This window comes from Bombus affinis, chromosome 8, assembly GCF_024516045.1.
Source record: "Bombus affinis isolate iyBomAffi1 chromosome 8, iyBomAffi1.2, whole genome shotgun sequence".
Lineage (NCBI taxonomy): Eukaryota > Metazoa > Arthropoda > Insecta > Hymenoptera > Apidae > Bombus > Bombus affinis.
Window position 1 is genome coordinate 4,087,748 of NC_066351.1, and position 16,857 is coordinate 4,104,604.

Sequence of the window (16,857 nt, forward strand, 5' to 3'; positions counted from 1 at the left end):
AATTATTAATACTGTATGATGATTAATTTTCTATTAGATTTTCGATATTTATACGATAAATTTCATTTGACATTTGGTTTCTAAATATCCTAGTCATCATTTAAGGCTTTAAGCTCCTACACACTGTCATAATACTATCTTTATCGGATAAAAAGAAACATAGAACAGCCATTTAACACTCTACTTACAGTTCTTTTAAACATTAACTGCAGTATTCTATATCTTCAAAACACCAGTACGATATTAAATCGAGAGATATGAAGAAGATTAGCGTTATCAATAATGATCTATAATTTCGTCTCAAAATTATTACGAATCTAAAATAATTCAATATAGCGAACGACTAAAAAAATCATTTTCTATTGATATTTAGATATAAACGATTCTATGGCATCAAATTACTCAATTTATTTCAAATTACTTTTAATAGGTCAAATCCAAAAAATTCGATGGAGACGTATACACTTTTGTAGTTGATTGTAAATATTCTAATCATAATCTCTGAATCTGAAAAGCCTAGCAGCGGTCACTCGTTTAACTATCATAGTTAGAAACTTATTGCATATTAGAAACACATAAAAAATAAACATGTATTTTGTGATGGAAATGTAATTACTAACGAACAAACGCAACAACCCTGTTACGTCGCGTGAAAAGATCCGTGCGACGTCCTTCATTGTCTGACCGTCAAGGCCCAACACCGTTAGAGAAATTCTCAATAAACCTAAGGCCCCACCATAAACCGAGTTTATTAGCTTGCAGGAACCTTTAATCCTGCAAGTATTTTCGGTTTATAGCTGGTACATAAAACAGTCCTTAGGTCTATTGTACATTTTTACAAATTACGGAGAAAGCAGATAGTTACCTAATGGGAAAAACCAAATAGCTGTCTAATGGAAAAACTAGTTTTTCCCATAAACAATGTCGCCCATGAACCACGGTGGTAGGAGGCTTCTTCCTCCTATCTTCATTCCCAACATTGATGATAATCAATCGGCATCGCGGATCATTGCCCTCACTTTCCTAATTAAAAGTGTGAGCAACGAATCCGCGTTCGTCGTTCAAAGGACACACCCATACCGAGCTTTCCTCCGTAATCACATCAGAACGAACTTCAAAGTTCCTAGAGTCCCTATAGCTCTCACAGTACCTACAGGTCCGAGAGTTCCGACGGCTCTCAAAGTGTCTCGCTAGTCAATCAAAATCAACATATACACGAATTCTCTCATCTACGAATAATCCTTTTCTTCGTTACCTGTATCTTAATCAACGGCGTTACTAATTTGTGTGATTGTACAAAGTGTTGGAAATATATATTTTTATAACACTGTGAATCACAGTATTATACTACAACAACCACCCCTATTGTCCTAACCGAAATAAGGGGATCGAACTATTCGTGGCGTCGATTATTACAATCGTAACGGGAATTTACGACTCCCGTTGACGCGTATTCTCGCGACCGCGTCTCCCCGCGATAGCTCGAAAATACAGACCCTGATATTCCTGTCATAATTCCGTTACTTATCTATTGTCGCAATTTTGCTTCCTGTCTGTTCCTTCATTTTGAACTGGTCTATTTGCACGATGGAATCCACGCTCTCCTCCGCATTTCTACACGCGTTTCAACGTGATTTACTCATGTCGCTGTATCGGTCGCTGATACACGTGCGCTTGCAAATGAGGTGAACGATGGCGCCCCGTCGAGCGAGAAAGTCCGATCGAGAACGGCCGCTGACGAAATGGCAAAAAAGTTGGAAGATTTTAACGATCGCACGTGCACCTCAAACACAACACGATGCAACGAGTTTAACGAGCCTCGATGTTCCGTTAATCCGTTTCTTTCAACCATGGTGCCACGCATAGTTGTGTCCAGTCGTTTCCGTCACGCCTTTTTCACGCCACAGAAGTGACGAGATGTAACATCGCTTTTTTACTGATATCGTGTAGATTTGAAGTTTTTGGAGAGTATGAATTAATCTCTTCCGAGGAAGAGGAAGTAATTCATAAAAGATTTACTACAATCGTGCTAAGATGGTTATACGATTCGTAGTTTATTCCATATGACAGCAAGAAGGATTTATATCTGCTACATATATTTTACACTATATTTCAATCTCAATCAGATTGTCTAATCTGAATTCGGCCAATTCAATCTCGTAAATTTGAATTCGAAGAATTACGCTTTTTAAAACAATGTATAGTTGGTACGAGTATGGTCATGGCTTAGGTCATGAAGGGCATAAATACTAATTTTTGTATGGAAACATGTGATTATATATTCGATAAGAAATATTTACTTACTTTGAAGATAAAGCACACGTTGGGATGTTTTTATTCGAGTTTTATCAGAGTTACAATTTTTTCTTAGTTATATCACAGTTAGCAACACCGGGTGTGGTTTTGGAAAGACAGATACTTATGTTTGCAGAACCTTCACGAGAAATTATGGATGCGTTCGTGTAGTCTTCGACTTTATCAACATAACTTGGTGATGTTTTGTTCCAGAAATCAAGTTTAATCACGTGGTGACCTGACTTCGTAACCTGATTGAATAAAATCCTTCAGCTATATAGTTACAGATAACGTCTATAATATTGTGAAGAAATTAATCGTATTCAGTTTTTATAACTATGCAGATATATGATCTCATTTAAAACAGTCATTCTAAATCTTGATTATTTTCATAAAGTTCCCAGCCGATGACGAGATAAAATTGTTCGACGGATTGTTAGATCGGAAGAGTAATCTGGCAACGCCAGTTTTATGCGAAAATGATATTATAATTCGAGACTGCTCGCCGGAAAAGATCACCTTTGTTACCCTTGCGTCCAATTTTACGACGTCCGCCCACGGGATACATTAACATTCGCATTACGTTGTCATTATCTCTGTCATTCCACAGTGCCATTACCATTATTACTTGGATCCTTGTCGGATCATTATCAAGTATTATAAGGCGCGCGCGTTCTTCGTGGGAAGAATAGATTGTAAAGTTGTATTCCTTCGTTCCTCGATCTCGTGTCCACGCTGATTTACTTTATGTCTGTACCTTTCACTGTCGCCGCTACGAAATCCCCCGTCAAATTAGCGAGACACCAGCCTCAGGCTGTCTTTGTAGATACTATAAGATAAATTTTTTCCTCGAACAAACAGAGGATCATTGTATCAGACTTTCCGAATGAGAAAGTTGCGAACGTCAATTCATAGGTTGGTCGATGATATAAAGAATTTAAGAAAAATATTGTAATTCTAGATATCCAACACTATGATGCTTTTATGTTCTTTATCATTTTCACTCTATTTACTGAACATCTATTAGATTGTCCGAAAAGTTTCTTTCGCTTCATAAGGTGAAAATAGATGAACAACAATTTGTTTTATATTATTTTATTGAATTAGGTATGATCCATTTCGTTTTACTTCTATTATTATGTTCGTGCATAATTCAATAAACTAATATAAAACAAAAAACATTGTGCGTCTATTATTTCCTTATAAAGTGGGAGGAACTTTCCGGACAACCTAATATTTCTCGAACATTATCGTTTCTATTTTCAGAACATTTTATTTCAAAACATGTATTAAATGCTATAAAATCTTTATCCTGAAAAAGCATAGACTGTTTAATTTCTTCGACAGATATATCAGAAAATATGCAGTACATATAATTTCTAAAATCTGCCTTAAAATTCTCAAGCTATTTGATCTTTCAAACGTATCTCCGATTTCTAGAACATCCAATTTACAGATTCATAATTCAGTTAAATTTTAGAACATACGTGAATAATCAAGCGCAAGACAGCAAACTTACGAGACGTGATCGATGAAGCACTTAACCAATAAAACACCCGACAGATCGCGAAAAGTTGCATTCAAGATGAGAAAGGAAAAAATCGCGGCGATATTGAGTTGCAACCTCCTACTGGCAGTAACATTTGACCTTGTTCAATGAATTCAAGGCCAGCAGGAGCGGCTGGAATCTTCAGAAGGCCGCGTTGCTTCGTGAGAGAGATCATATTCGTGTCGGATAGGTAGATTCACCTAGATGAACTTAAACCTCGACACCAAAGACCCTCTGTATCGTCGGGCCACTAAAGTGCAATACCTTCCAGTCACGTAGAACTTATGTAATGTTGACGCTTATGCGCATATCGGCTCTCTAGCAGCTACTCGGATAATTAATAACTTGAATGCTCTCTCTCTCCCCCCCTCTCTCGACCTTCTCTTTTTCTCTATCCGTGCTTCCTTCCATGTTATTCCTTTCTTCTACTTGTCTCTCTCCCTCTCTCCCTCTCTCCTTTTCTCGATTTCATTTTATTTTTCCATTCTTTTCACATTTCTTATTCCCTACTTCATTTGTTTTCCATTCTTCTTATTCCCATGTTCTTTAGTAACGCTTCGTACACTGTTGCTTTTTGCTACTCTCGTTTCTTGCTCGTGTTAGTTTCATTGAATGTAACCGCGAGATAGTTCAATTGCAAATTCATTTCATAATTTAATCGAAGACATCCGCACGGCCCTTAATTTACGAGTTGTAAATAGATCGTGATCTTAGACAGGGAGCGAACATGAGGATTACCGAGTGGAATGTCCTTGTACGGCTCTAAGTCATCGAGTCGTGGCTTCTTCGTCGACTTTGCTAAGGCTAACGCCGTGGATTTTCGTTGTTTTCTTATGTATCCTATCGCGTTTTTAGCGTACGTGGCTATTTGCAATATATAATGGAAATTGCAGGTGTAGGTTTCGCGATCATTATTAGTGATTTCTGCAATTGATTTTAATTGGAGGGTATGAATATTTCAAAGCTTTAATAGCCACGGTTTGATTATGGAATAAATCAGGTGTTCTTCGAAAAAAATTCTACTCAATTTGATTTCTTGTCGGGTAATAAATATTCAACAAAATGAATCTGGGAAATATTGTAAATATAAAGATTATAATGAAACGTAACTTAAATTATAAAAAAAATGTTTATGGTCTCGTTCTTAGATCTACTCGGGAGAATTAAATAAGAAAATACGCGTAAGTGTAACCTGTAAAAACTTGTCGATTCTCCGGCCTTGCAATCACGTAATAATCCGTGGAACGCTAAAGTTTATTATGCTGATCGATTTCTACTTCTAGTACGTATTACCTTTGCGGTATTTATGTTTGACATTCAGCTGACGTCCAAGGTTTCCGTTAAATTCCTGCGCAAAAGCGTCAGTTTTTATTGCTGCCTTTTTAGAATCGATTACCCTGTCATAATTTGCTTAAACTTGGCCTTCTTCTTATACATAAAAAACTGAATAACTTTTATCATTTTTTCATTCGAATAATTCATTTCCCTTCTACATTTTTTCTATCACACTTGCCGGTGGGAATCAATCTTACTTTTGAAAGTTTATATCCACTTCCAGTTTGAATTAAATTAAACCTTTTCATCGTGCAATATACAATTAACGATTAGGATATATGAAAGAATAAGTTTTTAATAAAAATTTTTAGAGTATAATTATAGTATTATAATAAGTCAAAAAACCTGACCTAATCATTTTAAGGCACATATAACATTTTTTCAAACTATTCAATCTTCGAATTACATCGACCTATGTTTTTACCACTCATGTCTATCAATTACTGTGCGTGTGTATCAATTGGTATGATTAAAATTCTTACTGTTATACAACATTTCAAAACCAGATAATAGTCACTACAATCTGACTATTATATAATACAATAAATATAAAAATATAGTATAATAATATAGCACAATAAAAATATTTAAATTATACGCACAAAAATTCATACGCTGTTACTAGACATTTTCTATTTCTGAAAAATATGCTCGCCTCGTGTATCAGCGAAATTTACCACAGCTTTTGCTGATTCCGCACCATCGAGTTAATGCAGCAAATTTTTGTTTATAATCCGTTTGAGAAATACGCCATGTAATGTTACCCGTAGCACAAAAGAAGAAGCTAGTCTTTAACAGGAGCGTGTCGACGTCCATCGCTATGTGTAATGTAACACGACGATCACTATATGCGAGTATGCTACATGCACGATCTGCAAAACACGTTAGTACGTTCGTTATAGCGTATATATAGAAAAAAAATGGAGGAACATCGATGTCGCGAATTGATTGACGTGCAGTTCGATTACGTCCTTGCAAAGAAGCGCGTTTTGTTCGCTCGAGGCTACTTTATCGTCCTTTTTCCAGACAGCCGGTTTCTTTCTCGACGTAGCTGTTAAGCCGATTAACCCAGATTTGTACCGGCGCGAGTAGGATTATCACGTTACGTTCAATACCGCTAATGCACATGGACAGCTTTTTAATTAACATCAGGAAATCACCTTGACGAGTTGCTACTTCTTGCCTTTTGTTATTTCATCCATCGATGCTGTGAAAATATTTGTTCATAGCATGAGTAGGAACAATGTTAGTTTATCAGTACAGAATGTATGAAGATTTTGTAACTATAGGATTCTAAGAAAAGGAGAGATTAGGGGAATAATTCTAATACGATATTACCCTAGTTTCTTACCTTAAGTCTTCTTAACTGGTGTGGTACAAGTCAAATTACTAACAGGTAAGATATATTCCTTTTTCATACGTTTTTCATTTTTCTTATATTAAATATGTATTAGATATTAGATATATTTTCTTAGAGTGTTGTACTTTTCAATAACTGCCTTTTGATATCTTTACAAAGCAAGACTGGTTGATAATCCAGATTTTCGTTGGTTAATAGTTTGTTGTTTTTTTATCAATGAGCTGACCTGTACAATACTATGCAAATATACTTGAAGAATTAACCTTCTTCTATATTCCAATTTAATTTGAACGAGGAACCTCAATGTTAAATTGGCAAAATGATAAAAAATCTATATACTAAAAGGAATAAATATGATAGTTATATACTTGTAAATTCTTTTATTGAAACTAAAAGAACAATATTTTTGTACAAATAAGACTATTTGCAGAATACATATATTGCTTTTTTACGTTTATCGCGTGTCAATTTGTTTAAACCACACGTCAAGGCAAAGGCTGTTTTACTTGCGAAGAAAGCTTGGTCAGCGCTGATCTAGACTTTATTCATCTGACGCAGCATTTAATTCGTTGGGTCTCTCCACTTCTTAAATACTTTATCTAACAAATGAAAAAACTATTAATTCAATCTCAATCGCTACTACTACAATTCTGCACTTTACTCATAACATCTCTCTCTCTCTCTCTCTCTCTCTCTCTCTCTCTCTCTCTCCCTCTCTCTCTCTTTGATTAATTTGAATATTCAAATTTGATACTTTTAACAGCTAACTTGTAACTTGTTCGATAAGCAATAAAATTAGCGTGTTCAGCACGACGTTTTACGATTTTCATAAATTTTCAACTATCTCCTCTAGTCACGTAAGCTTTCGAGATTACGTTACATTGTCTTCTAATGAATACTATCTAGTTATCCACACATTGTTGTTGGATGATGAGTTCGAAGGAAAGGCAAGGTAGGATCAATTCCATCTCGAGGATTCTTTAACAGGGCGTTTAGTTCTCTAACGAGCAGTTACGCAACAATGTCGACGCCATTGCGGCTGGTTTGCTACCGTATGCAGCGATTGTCGCGCATAAAGCTGTCCTTTGCCAACGAATTGCGAGAATACCAGTGCCTCGAATCGCTATCAGATCGTCACGCTATTATTCCGTTCGAAGATTTCACAGCGAATACCAAAGCCGCGCCTCCGCCTCCATAAACCTTCTTCTTGCAGAGATAATTCCCTGAACGCGCTCATTCTCTGCTCATACTAAGGAACACGAGTTAGCTATTGATGAGAGAACTTGTTCGTGTTACATGGAATCTAGATATTCGCTCGATTGTGGGATTAGCTTAGTTTAGATGGCTTTCAGTTGGTACACGTTACTTTCCGTGAATCGTGTGGATGTTTGTTTCTGTGAATTGCACAAGATATGAATATTTTTAAGAAGATGTAATTAAATTAAAGATGTAATCAAGTTGCATTTAACACTAAGGATTATCAGAGTTATTGAAGTTACAAATTCGTAATTTATACGAACCAATATATCTCACAGTAAAATAATTCTACAAACGTAGTATCGTTGCACTCCGTTTTTAAAAGATCTGTGTAATAAATTTGAAAGTAAAGAATCTAATTCGTTGATAGCTTTTGTAGAATATCCTCATCGCAAGTGATTACTACTTCATTTGCTTAAAACTGGCTTACAACATAATATATTACTTACGACTTATCTCATTTCATTTTATTCATCTCATAATCGTCAGTATCTATACCAAACTCTTCTTGTAACAAAGATACTTCACAACATTTGAATTTACTTAATAAGGAACTAATGAGATCAATAAATTAATTCGAAAATCATGCACTATATTAAAGATTCAATTAAACGTCATTCAAAACTTTCGCCTAGCTACCGAAAATTTGCTTCTTACTTATATGAAGAATTCTATCGCAGAGTCGAAATAAATACGAATTCAGCGCAAACCAGCAAAATCTAAATACCACTGGAGTGTATCAGTTCGTTACATGCAAAAAACGTTCTGGGAAAATTTATCGCTGAAAATATATCAAAGCTGGGATCAAGGCTGTTTTACGAAAGCTTTGGTATTCTTGCACCGGCGTATATCGTAATCGTAACAAACGTTTTCCATCTGATTAACAGGTTCGTATTCCGCGGCTCGCGACTTATTAATGTGCAACGTAACGACTGTAACATTCTATTAAAGTCGTGGGAATAAATATGGCGCCGGTAGCTGTATCGTCATTAATTCATCGGACTTTTTTACTGATGTACGAAAATACGAGTTTGCGAGCGTCTCAGTGATTAGTTTGGCAACTAGGCCGCCGGTATACTGAATCCCTTAACCTACAATTTACGTCCGAGAGTTTTGGGCCGAAAACGTAAACAAGCTCGCGCAGCCTTCGAGCGATTCGCACGACTTGTGTAGTACGTACTACGGGCTATGCCCGTAATATTTACGTTTAGCTCGATCATCGTACTACGGACTTTGCCCGTAGTTATAGGTTAAAAGGTTAACCAAAAGATAGATACGCACATTGTTGGAGATCAATTAATGCGTTGCCGTTAATCATGCCGTCTATTTACGTCTATACCTTTTTTTTTTATTTGTTAGAATATTTACAATCAGTTACAAAATTCTCGTTGAGAATTTTCAGTAACTTCATTTGGCGTGATACAATGACATGGTTTATAATAGTTTATATTGTTGGTTCTAGTAGGATCTCAGGATTTAATCTAAAGGGTATTTTCTTTTTAGTCTGCGGATCTAATCCATCGTGTCAAGCAGTTGGGTAACTAAAAAGTTGTGGTGGTTGTTGACTCTTGTGTTATATCTGCTTCTGGACTTGTATATTTCATCTTTGACTGTGGGTATCTTGAGGTCGCAGTGGATTGTTTCTTTGGTAACATACCAGGATGCATTTATTAGGGATCTTAGCGTTTTCGATTGGAAGCGTTGGAGTATTTCTATGTTGGAATTACTTGCTGTTCCCCATAGTTGGAATCCGTAGGTCCAGACAGGTTTTATTACGGTCTTATAGAGCGTAATTTTGTTCTGCGTGCTTAAGTTGGAGCGACGGCCAATGAGCCAATAAAATTTTTTGAGTTTGTCCCTGAGTTGCGTCTATACTTGACGTTTTAAGCATCTGATTCGTTAATACGCGAGGCTTCCTCCATTTTTACTCTTTTATGGTCGCGTCAGCTGTTTCATCGCGTACACCAACACGATTTATGGTTTCGTTCCAGTAAAATAAACGGAAAGGAAAAACGAATATTTATTTATGCGTAGTCGTGTCTCTGTGTTAACAGCGTTGACTGGTCCGATTAAAAGCATCGTTCTTTTTCGTTCTAATCGGCTGATCCAGAATTCTCGTTGATACTCTCTGATAGTTTAGATTATTTGAAATAGAATGGAAAATTCTTTTCGGATTATATATAATTTACATGGTAGATGATGTACATGTACGGAATTTATTGATAATAAGTCAATCGAGGATGGTCTTACATTTATGAAAAACTCAAATAGATGTATGAAACATGCAAAGTAGAACATGCAAGTGCGTGTATAATGCACGTAGTATGCAAAAGTGTATGAAATATTCAAAGCATAATATTTGTTATGATACTTGATAGATGAAATAAATCTTTGCTTAAATTCTACATTTATTGCCGTGATCATTAAAATATAAATTTGCATAACAAGATTGGCAAAAATATTGCATAAAGAATTTCAATTTTGCAACAAAAAATTTAAATATATAAAACAGTACCTAAATGACCATATATTTTCATTTAATGTTGAAATTCGAATGATAAAATTCAGTATGAAAGAACAAGTTTGTGCATAAAATTGCGTTATATCATTCCAAACCATAACAGTTAACGCTCATAAAAACGTGTATGAACAACTGAATATAGCTATCATAAAACAAACATTAAGTCATCACTTTCAGCCAAGACGTAAACTAATCATCGTAGCCTTAATCTCGTCATCCTTGCCATAAACACTACCACTAAATCAATTTATGTTACATGTCTATTCAACGATGTGTACACTCATTAGCTTACATAAAACGGTCATTGAAAACTTCTCGGAATAATATGAAAATACATAGCAGTCTTTTCTCTTTTTATTTTTTTAGAAAAAGAAAAAACGGTGTAGTCGGTTTCAAATCGATATAGAGATTTGCAGTAAAAAAAAAACGAGCAAATCCAGAAAAAATAAAAATGAAAAAGAAACGAGATAGAAGAGAAGAGAAAAAAAATCCTAGATTCGGATCAAAATCTAAACTATTGGGTTGGCAACTAAGTGAATACGGATTTTGTCCTACCTAATGGTATTTAGGTGTTAATGACAAAACACCTCATTGGCCTCATTAGGTCTTTAACACCTAAATACCATTAGGTAGGACAAAATCCGCATTCACTTAGTTGCCAACCCCATGTAAAAACAGATTTTACTTTCATAAAATCTACATGCAGACTTTCTAAGAACATATTGAATGTTGAATAAAAAGACTTGTAATGTTACAAAAATATTAAATTTTGGTTTACGTATAAAGAAAAAGGTTCGAAAGTTTCTTTCTGAAATATAGAAAATTTTACTATTTTAGAATTACGATCATTTTACTCCGGAATTTTCGTTTATGTATACTTTTTCCCCGTCACGTTAAAGGAAGAGGCGACAGGCCGCCATAAATCGTTTAGGATCGTCCTCAGATACGATGTTCAATGTGAAAGATATGGAGCTGCCGTTAGTTGCTTCGCGTATATTGTAAATCACCGTTATAAACATATTATTGTCGGTTTAAGTGGATCATTAATATTCTCGACATCCGTGAGAACGAACCATTAAAGGTGGATCAACGACACCCCTTGTACCGATCATGTGAAACAACGAGATCCTATCTGTTCATTGATATTCTTCCTGGTGATTTATTTCGTCGCGTATTACGTAGTTCGCGAAGGAAAGAACGTCTTTCGTTCGCTCTTTCAAATAAAAAGGAACAAGACACGGTTGTACATCGTCTACGACCATCATATTTATCGCTTATTTATCTGGAAGAATTTCACTCCATTCGCGCGATTTATTTTCTTCCTTTCGCCGGGGATTTTTATGACGAGATCGTGCGAATCTAAAGATCTCCCCTTAGCCTCGCAAATAAAACGTAAAACAAGGAACAAACACCTGTCGCGATAACTGGTACGATGATCTTTCCGTCGCGAAATTTTAATCGAAACCTTTGATGCATCGTTTCAGACGGATCTCGATTCATTGTGCCGAGAATAATGCAATTAGTAAGCTCGATAGCATTCCCATTATATGGTACGGTAGAATGAAGAATTAAGGTTTTCTCTTTAATTAACGGTCTCGGAATCATCTTTCTGTGGTGCAGTCGACTTTTCCTTCCATGTTTGGTAGACTCTTTGTACGTTATTTTTAATTGTTTCAATACGATCATGTTTATGGTACGAATTTTCTTCGTTACCGTAATACAATTAAGTCTAATGAAATTTAATGCAAATGTGATATACTGAAATTGATTAACTCCACTTTTTGTAACTTGATAATCAGCGATATTGATAACTTAACGAATTATAAGTTATAGGTTATAGACTTCTTTGAAACTCTACAATTTTATATTACATCGAGTAATTAAATGAGTGATAATTTCTAAAATTTAGTTTTTCTTGTTACCGCAATAGAAAAGATTTGCGTAATACAAGAGATTTCATTAGTATTGGCAAAGATAGACTTGTGCAAACAGGGTTTTGATTACTACATTTTACAAATTTTAATTCTATTACACATGAAATGGCGTCTTCAATTTGGCGACATGTCGAATATTCACTACTAATTTTTCAAACTCCTTGACAAAGAATTTTTCGATATATCTGTATTTGTAACTGCATCAAATATACACTCTCGTGTTTATCGATCGCATAAGAAGTCCATGACACTCGAGGCATCGCGAAAGCAGTGCCGCAAACCGAAATAACTTGAAAGAACAGTCACGGACAATAATCCTGAAGAATCATCGTAACACGAGGTGAATTACGATCGTAAATCTAGCTAGCTTTACGAGGTCTGCATTTTTACGATTATAGCTCGTCGTAAAGCTGTGAACCGCCGCGTGTCGATACGCCACCAACTATTTAAGTATCCTAGATACACGTCGAACGTACGAATTCGTTGGTGGACATGTTCTCTAGACGCTCTAGGACGTCGTAAAACAGAAACTGAGTGCTTCTGTAACACGTTTCTACTAAGAAACGTAGGACAGAATAATGAAGAATGATCTATTAACTAGGGAAATGAATTTGAAAACCACAACGATGTGGTATATCGCGCTCATGTTATATGTATGTAGCCTGTTTCGTACTTATCCTGCACGTAGATCTAGTTTACAAGGCAAAATGTTTTCGCAAAAGTTGTTCTCGTCTGCGTTGGAATTCCTTGAGTGTCTTATTTCGTCACACTAATTGGTTACGTGTGATATAAACATTCCGAGATTTTTGGAAGGGTACTTTAAAATTTTTCAGAATTATTTGTTACCTTATTAAAATGATTATGAAAAGTAATATGGTTGTATTCAAAAATTTGGTAGAATATATATTTAATACAGTATCAGTTTATATAGATCCTTTATCTATACACATAAGATTGGAAAAATTAATAGGGTTTGAAACATAAGTATGTAAGTTTCTAATACTTTATAAAAATTAAAATCAATTTTGTTGAAGTAAAATTACTTGCTTTTCTATGTGTTAGTAGCATGAGAACGTGTATAAGTTTAAATTTTATTTTCGTGGACAAAGAACGTTTGATATACATAATTTGATGAACGAAGTAAAAATACTTAGAATTAAGTGTTTAATAAACGAAAAAATGATCGATGGAAAGAGATTTGTTTCAACTATACAGTCACTTAATTAATAGGACAAATTTCACGATGGTAAAACTCGTTTATACCACGTTGCAACATTCAGAAAGTACGATATCTTGTAAGACTCGGGTAGCTAGCAGCAACCTTTAACCTTAACCTTCTTATTTAGAGGAGCAAGGCAACGGAGGAAGTTTTAGCATTTCTCCGAAGTGGCGTCGAAATCAGCTTTCTAAACAATCTTGGCCGCGTTCAGAATCTCCTGTAGTAATGTAAAATTCATTTTTTTTCTTCGACTTCAATGTTCGTCGACCTGATTTCGCAATTCGCCCGTTGTCCTTATATCGGTATTTTCGTTCGCCTCTGTCCGCGATTTCACGCGGATTTTAATCATTTCCGATAGCACACTATAACGTGAAACGAAACACGAACACGCGTTCATATAAGGAATCCGAATTACGTCGAGGTGAAAGTGGCTCGAATCACGAAATCGTTTCTGCAAAGTTCCCGATGCACACGCCGATTCTCTGCAGAAACGTGCAGAATTATCGTTTTGTTGTCTTCGTGAAAGAGGAAATCCAGCTATAACAGTAAAATGTATTAAAATCCAAGCAAGCTACTTTCCGGTAATCGTTTAGCAAGATGTTTATGTAATGTGGTAATGAATAATCAGCGTTAAAGTAGACACAATCGATTACGTTTGGTTGGCCGCGAACGCTCGTTCCATTCTGACAAATGGAATTCGATTTGCGACCAAAGAGAAAGTGGCTCGAATCACGAAATCATCTTCACGAATTCTAGTCGTGCGATGATGTATTTCTCACGGATGCAGGAAGACTGAATTTGTACGGTTAGATGACGATGCGTTTGTACGTGTTGGAATAGTAGTTAACCACTACTTCCTAGTGATTAACTACTGTTACATCGTATTAAAGATTGGGCAGCGTATAAGGAAGTTCAATGATTGGACAATGTCAATATTAGTGGTATTTATGAACATTCTGATATAGCATTTCATTTGATTGAGATAAAAACTCCAAATCAAAGTTTATGTTAATATTAGACTACTATTATTATAAGTATCAGAAAATTACTTCAAACATAAAATTAAATTACGATTTATATTCGAGTTAAATGTTCCCATTAGATACGAATATAACTATTCTTCTATAAAAAGAAATTTCCAAATATTCTTCAATGACAAAATTAGCAGGTGTCTCGTAACTTGCGTACGAGACTCTAGGTGCGATAGGTACGAACTAAAATAAATATTATATTACGATAAATGTTATGAAAATATAGGTAGCTTTTTATAAATGAATTATTTCAAAAAGACGAAAAAAGTGAACAGAATAGCAGAGTTACAAAATCAATGTAAATCGTGAGTAATACATATATAACTGAAGAAATCTTACTGAGCGCGTACTGAAACGTGAACACATTCATCAACCGTTAAAACTTCCAATTTGAAAAGCTCTCCCGAGTCTAATCGAAGGAACGGTGTGTTCGCCTGGCCTGTTGGTTTCGCTGGAAACGTAGGAGAATTTCGTCACGCGGCGAAAATAAACGGGCTCGAGCGAAACGGCGACGCTCGTATGCCTACGAAGAATTTGAGTTACGTCGCGGAGAAAGTGACTCGCGTCGCATCGCGAGACGATAATCGAGCCGATGCATGGAACGATTCTCACGGCTGTGACGGGAATAAATCGTTGAGATGGCGGAGGATATATTTATATAAGCGTATATATTTCACACACACGTGTATTTGTATCTGCATGCCTTTTCACATATCCTAAGAGAGGGCGTAGGGCGTTTAGAGATATATGCGCGTAATAGAAGGGTATTCGGAGTCCCCTTGCCTCCGTAACAGAGAGAGGACAGGAAGAGATCACTGATTCGAGATGCCCCACTTTCTCGCGATGCAATTAACGTGGCCAGCCGCGGCGATAACTGCATTATACGGGAGAGTGCAGCTATAGGGCTTCCCCCGTCTGGTTTCGCGATTGCATACGCTGATAGGCTGACGTCTCACGAACGATCGTCGATACCAGTGAATAAGAGCAACCGCGCACGATGTTCTCTAGATAGACCCTTGGGGTATCGTGCAAATGTTGAACTACGTGTTAGTAATAGTCATAGGAATTAGAGAAGTATTGGAAGAGTGGTGGATTTAATAAAATTAAAATTGAACTCGCTGTTAAGTTATAGAAATGAGTATTATTTCTGTTAAGAACATGAAAGACACGATATACAGGATCCGACCGAATAATATATTCTAACGAGCATAACGTGATTCCTTGTGTAAAAATAAGAAATTTTTATTCTACATTTTCGACTTATTTTCACATATAAAACAATCTCTGTCGATTATTTAGTCCGGTCCGGAATTAGTCATGTTCAATTATGACTTGATAAATTTTCAAATTCGATTTTCTCGAAAACTAAATTGAGAATGGACAAATTTTATTCTATATGTCTTTCTTATTTTTCCACAAGGAATCATGTCGTGCTCGCTTGTACATGTTATTCACCCGGATCTTGTAGTAAGATATGAAGCGGTAAGTAGAAATGGCGTGTATGTCATCAGACGCGCGTCCAGCTTTTCTGTCGAAATCAATGCAAACGTATCTATATTTTTTTACTGTTTTGATCAGCCTCAGTTTATTATATCTCTAATCTATCTCTTCTATTAACCCCTTAACCTACAACTACGGGCATAGCCCGTAGTAAGATGATCGCACCAAACGTAAATATTACGAGTATAGCCCGTAGTAGATGATCGTACCAAACGTAAATATTACGGACATAGCCCGTAATACGTACTACACAAGTCGTGCGAATGGCTTGAAGGCTGCGCGAGCTTGTTTACGTTTTCCCAAAATTCTCGAGCGTAAATCGTAGGTTAAGGGGTTAAATTTAAAATTGAAATAATAAAAGTCTACATTAATTATTATTTTCCAAACACATAATATAAACATGTATTGAAAAGATATGTCAATATAAATGACATATAAGAATTAATTTATTTAATAAGTAATCTACTCTATCAACAGATACGTTTAAAAAAATTATTAATAGCATAAATCGGACATTAATCGTGTATCTAAATAATAAAATGGAGGAATTTACAAAAAGTGGAATTGATTAATTTGGCTTCTCAGAAGCTCATTTAACAGACAAACCTCGTATTTTCACATTCAAAAACAGATAAGGTGACGGTAAAACGACCGATGCATATCCTCCATTCCATCGACATTCCTTTCTTTTCCAAGCAAATCATCGCACGTACCAAACAGAATATTCAATTGGTCGAAACGTACAACCTTCGCATACGGTATGCTTGATCACGAGTGGGTTTGATTCGATGAAACGAACCCTTGATGCGGTGGAACCGCTTAGAAAGCATAGCTGTGCGGCGTGGCTCGCTGGGTG

The 16,857-nt window shown here is 35.8% G+C and overlaps 1 protein-coding gene across 6 annotated transcripts in view; it reads left to right on the forward strand.

The window, feature by feature from the left end:
• Positions 1 to 16,857, forward strand: part of LOC126919519 (LIM domain only protein 7) — a 156,456-nt gene that overhangs the window by 99,821 nt on the left and 39,778 nt on the right. The gene's annotated exons all lie outside the window — the stretch shown is intronic.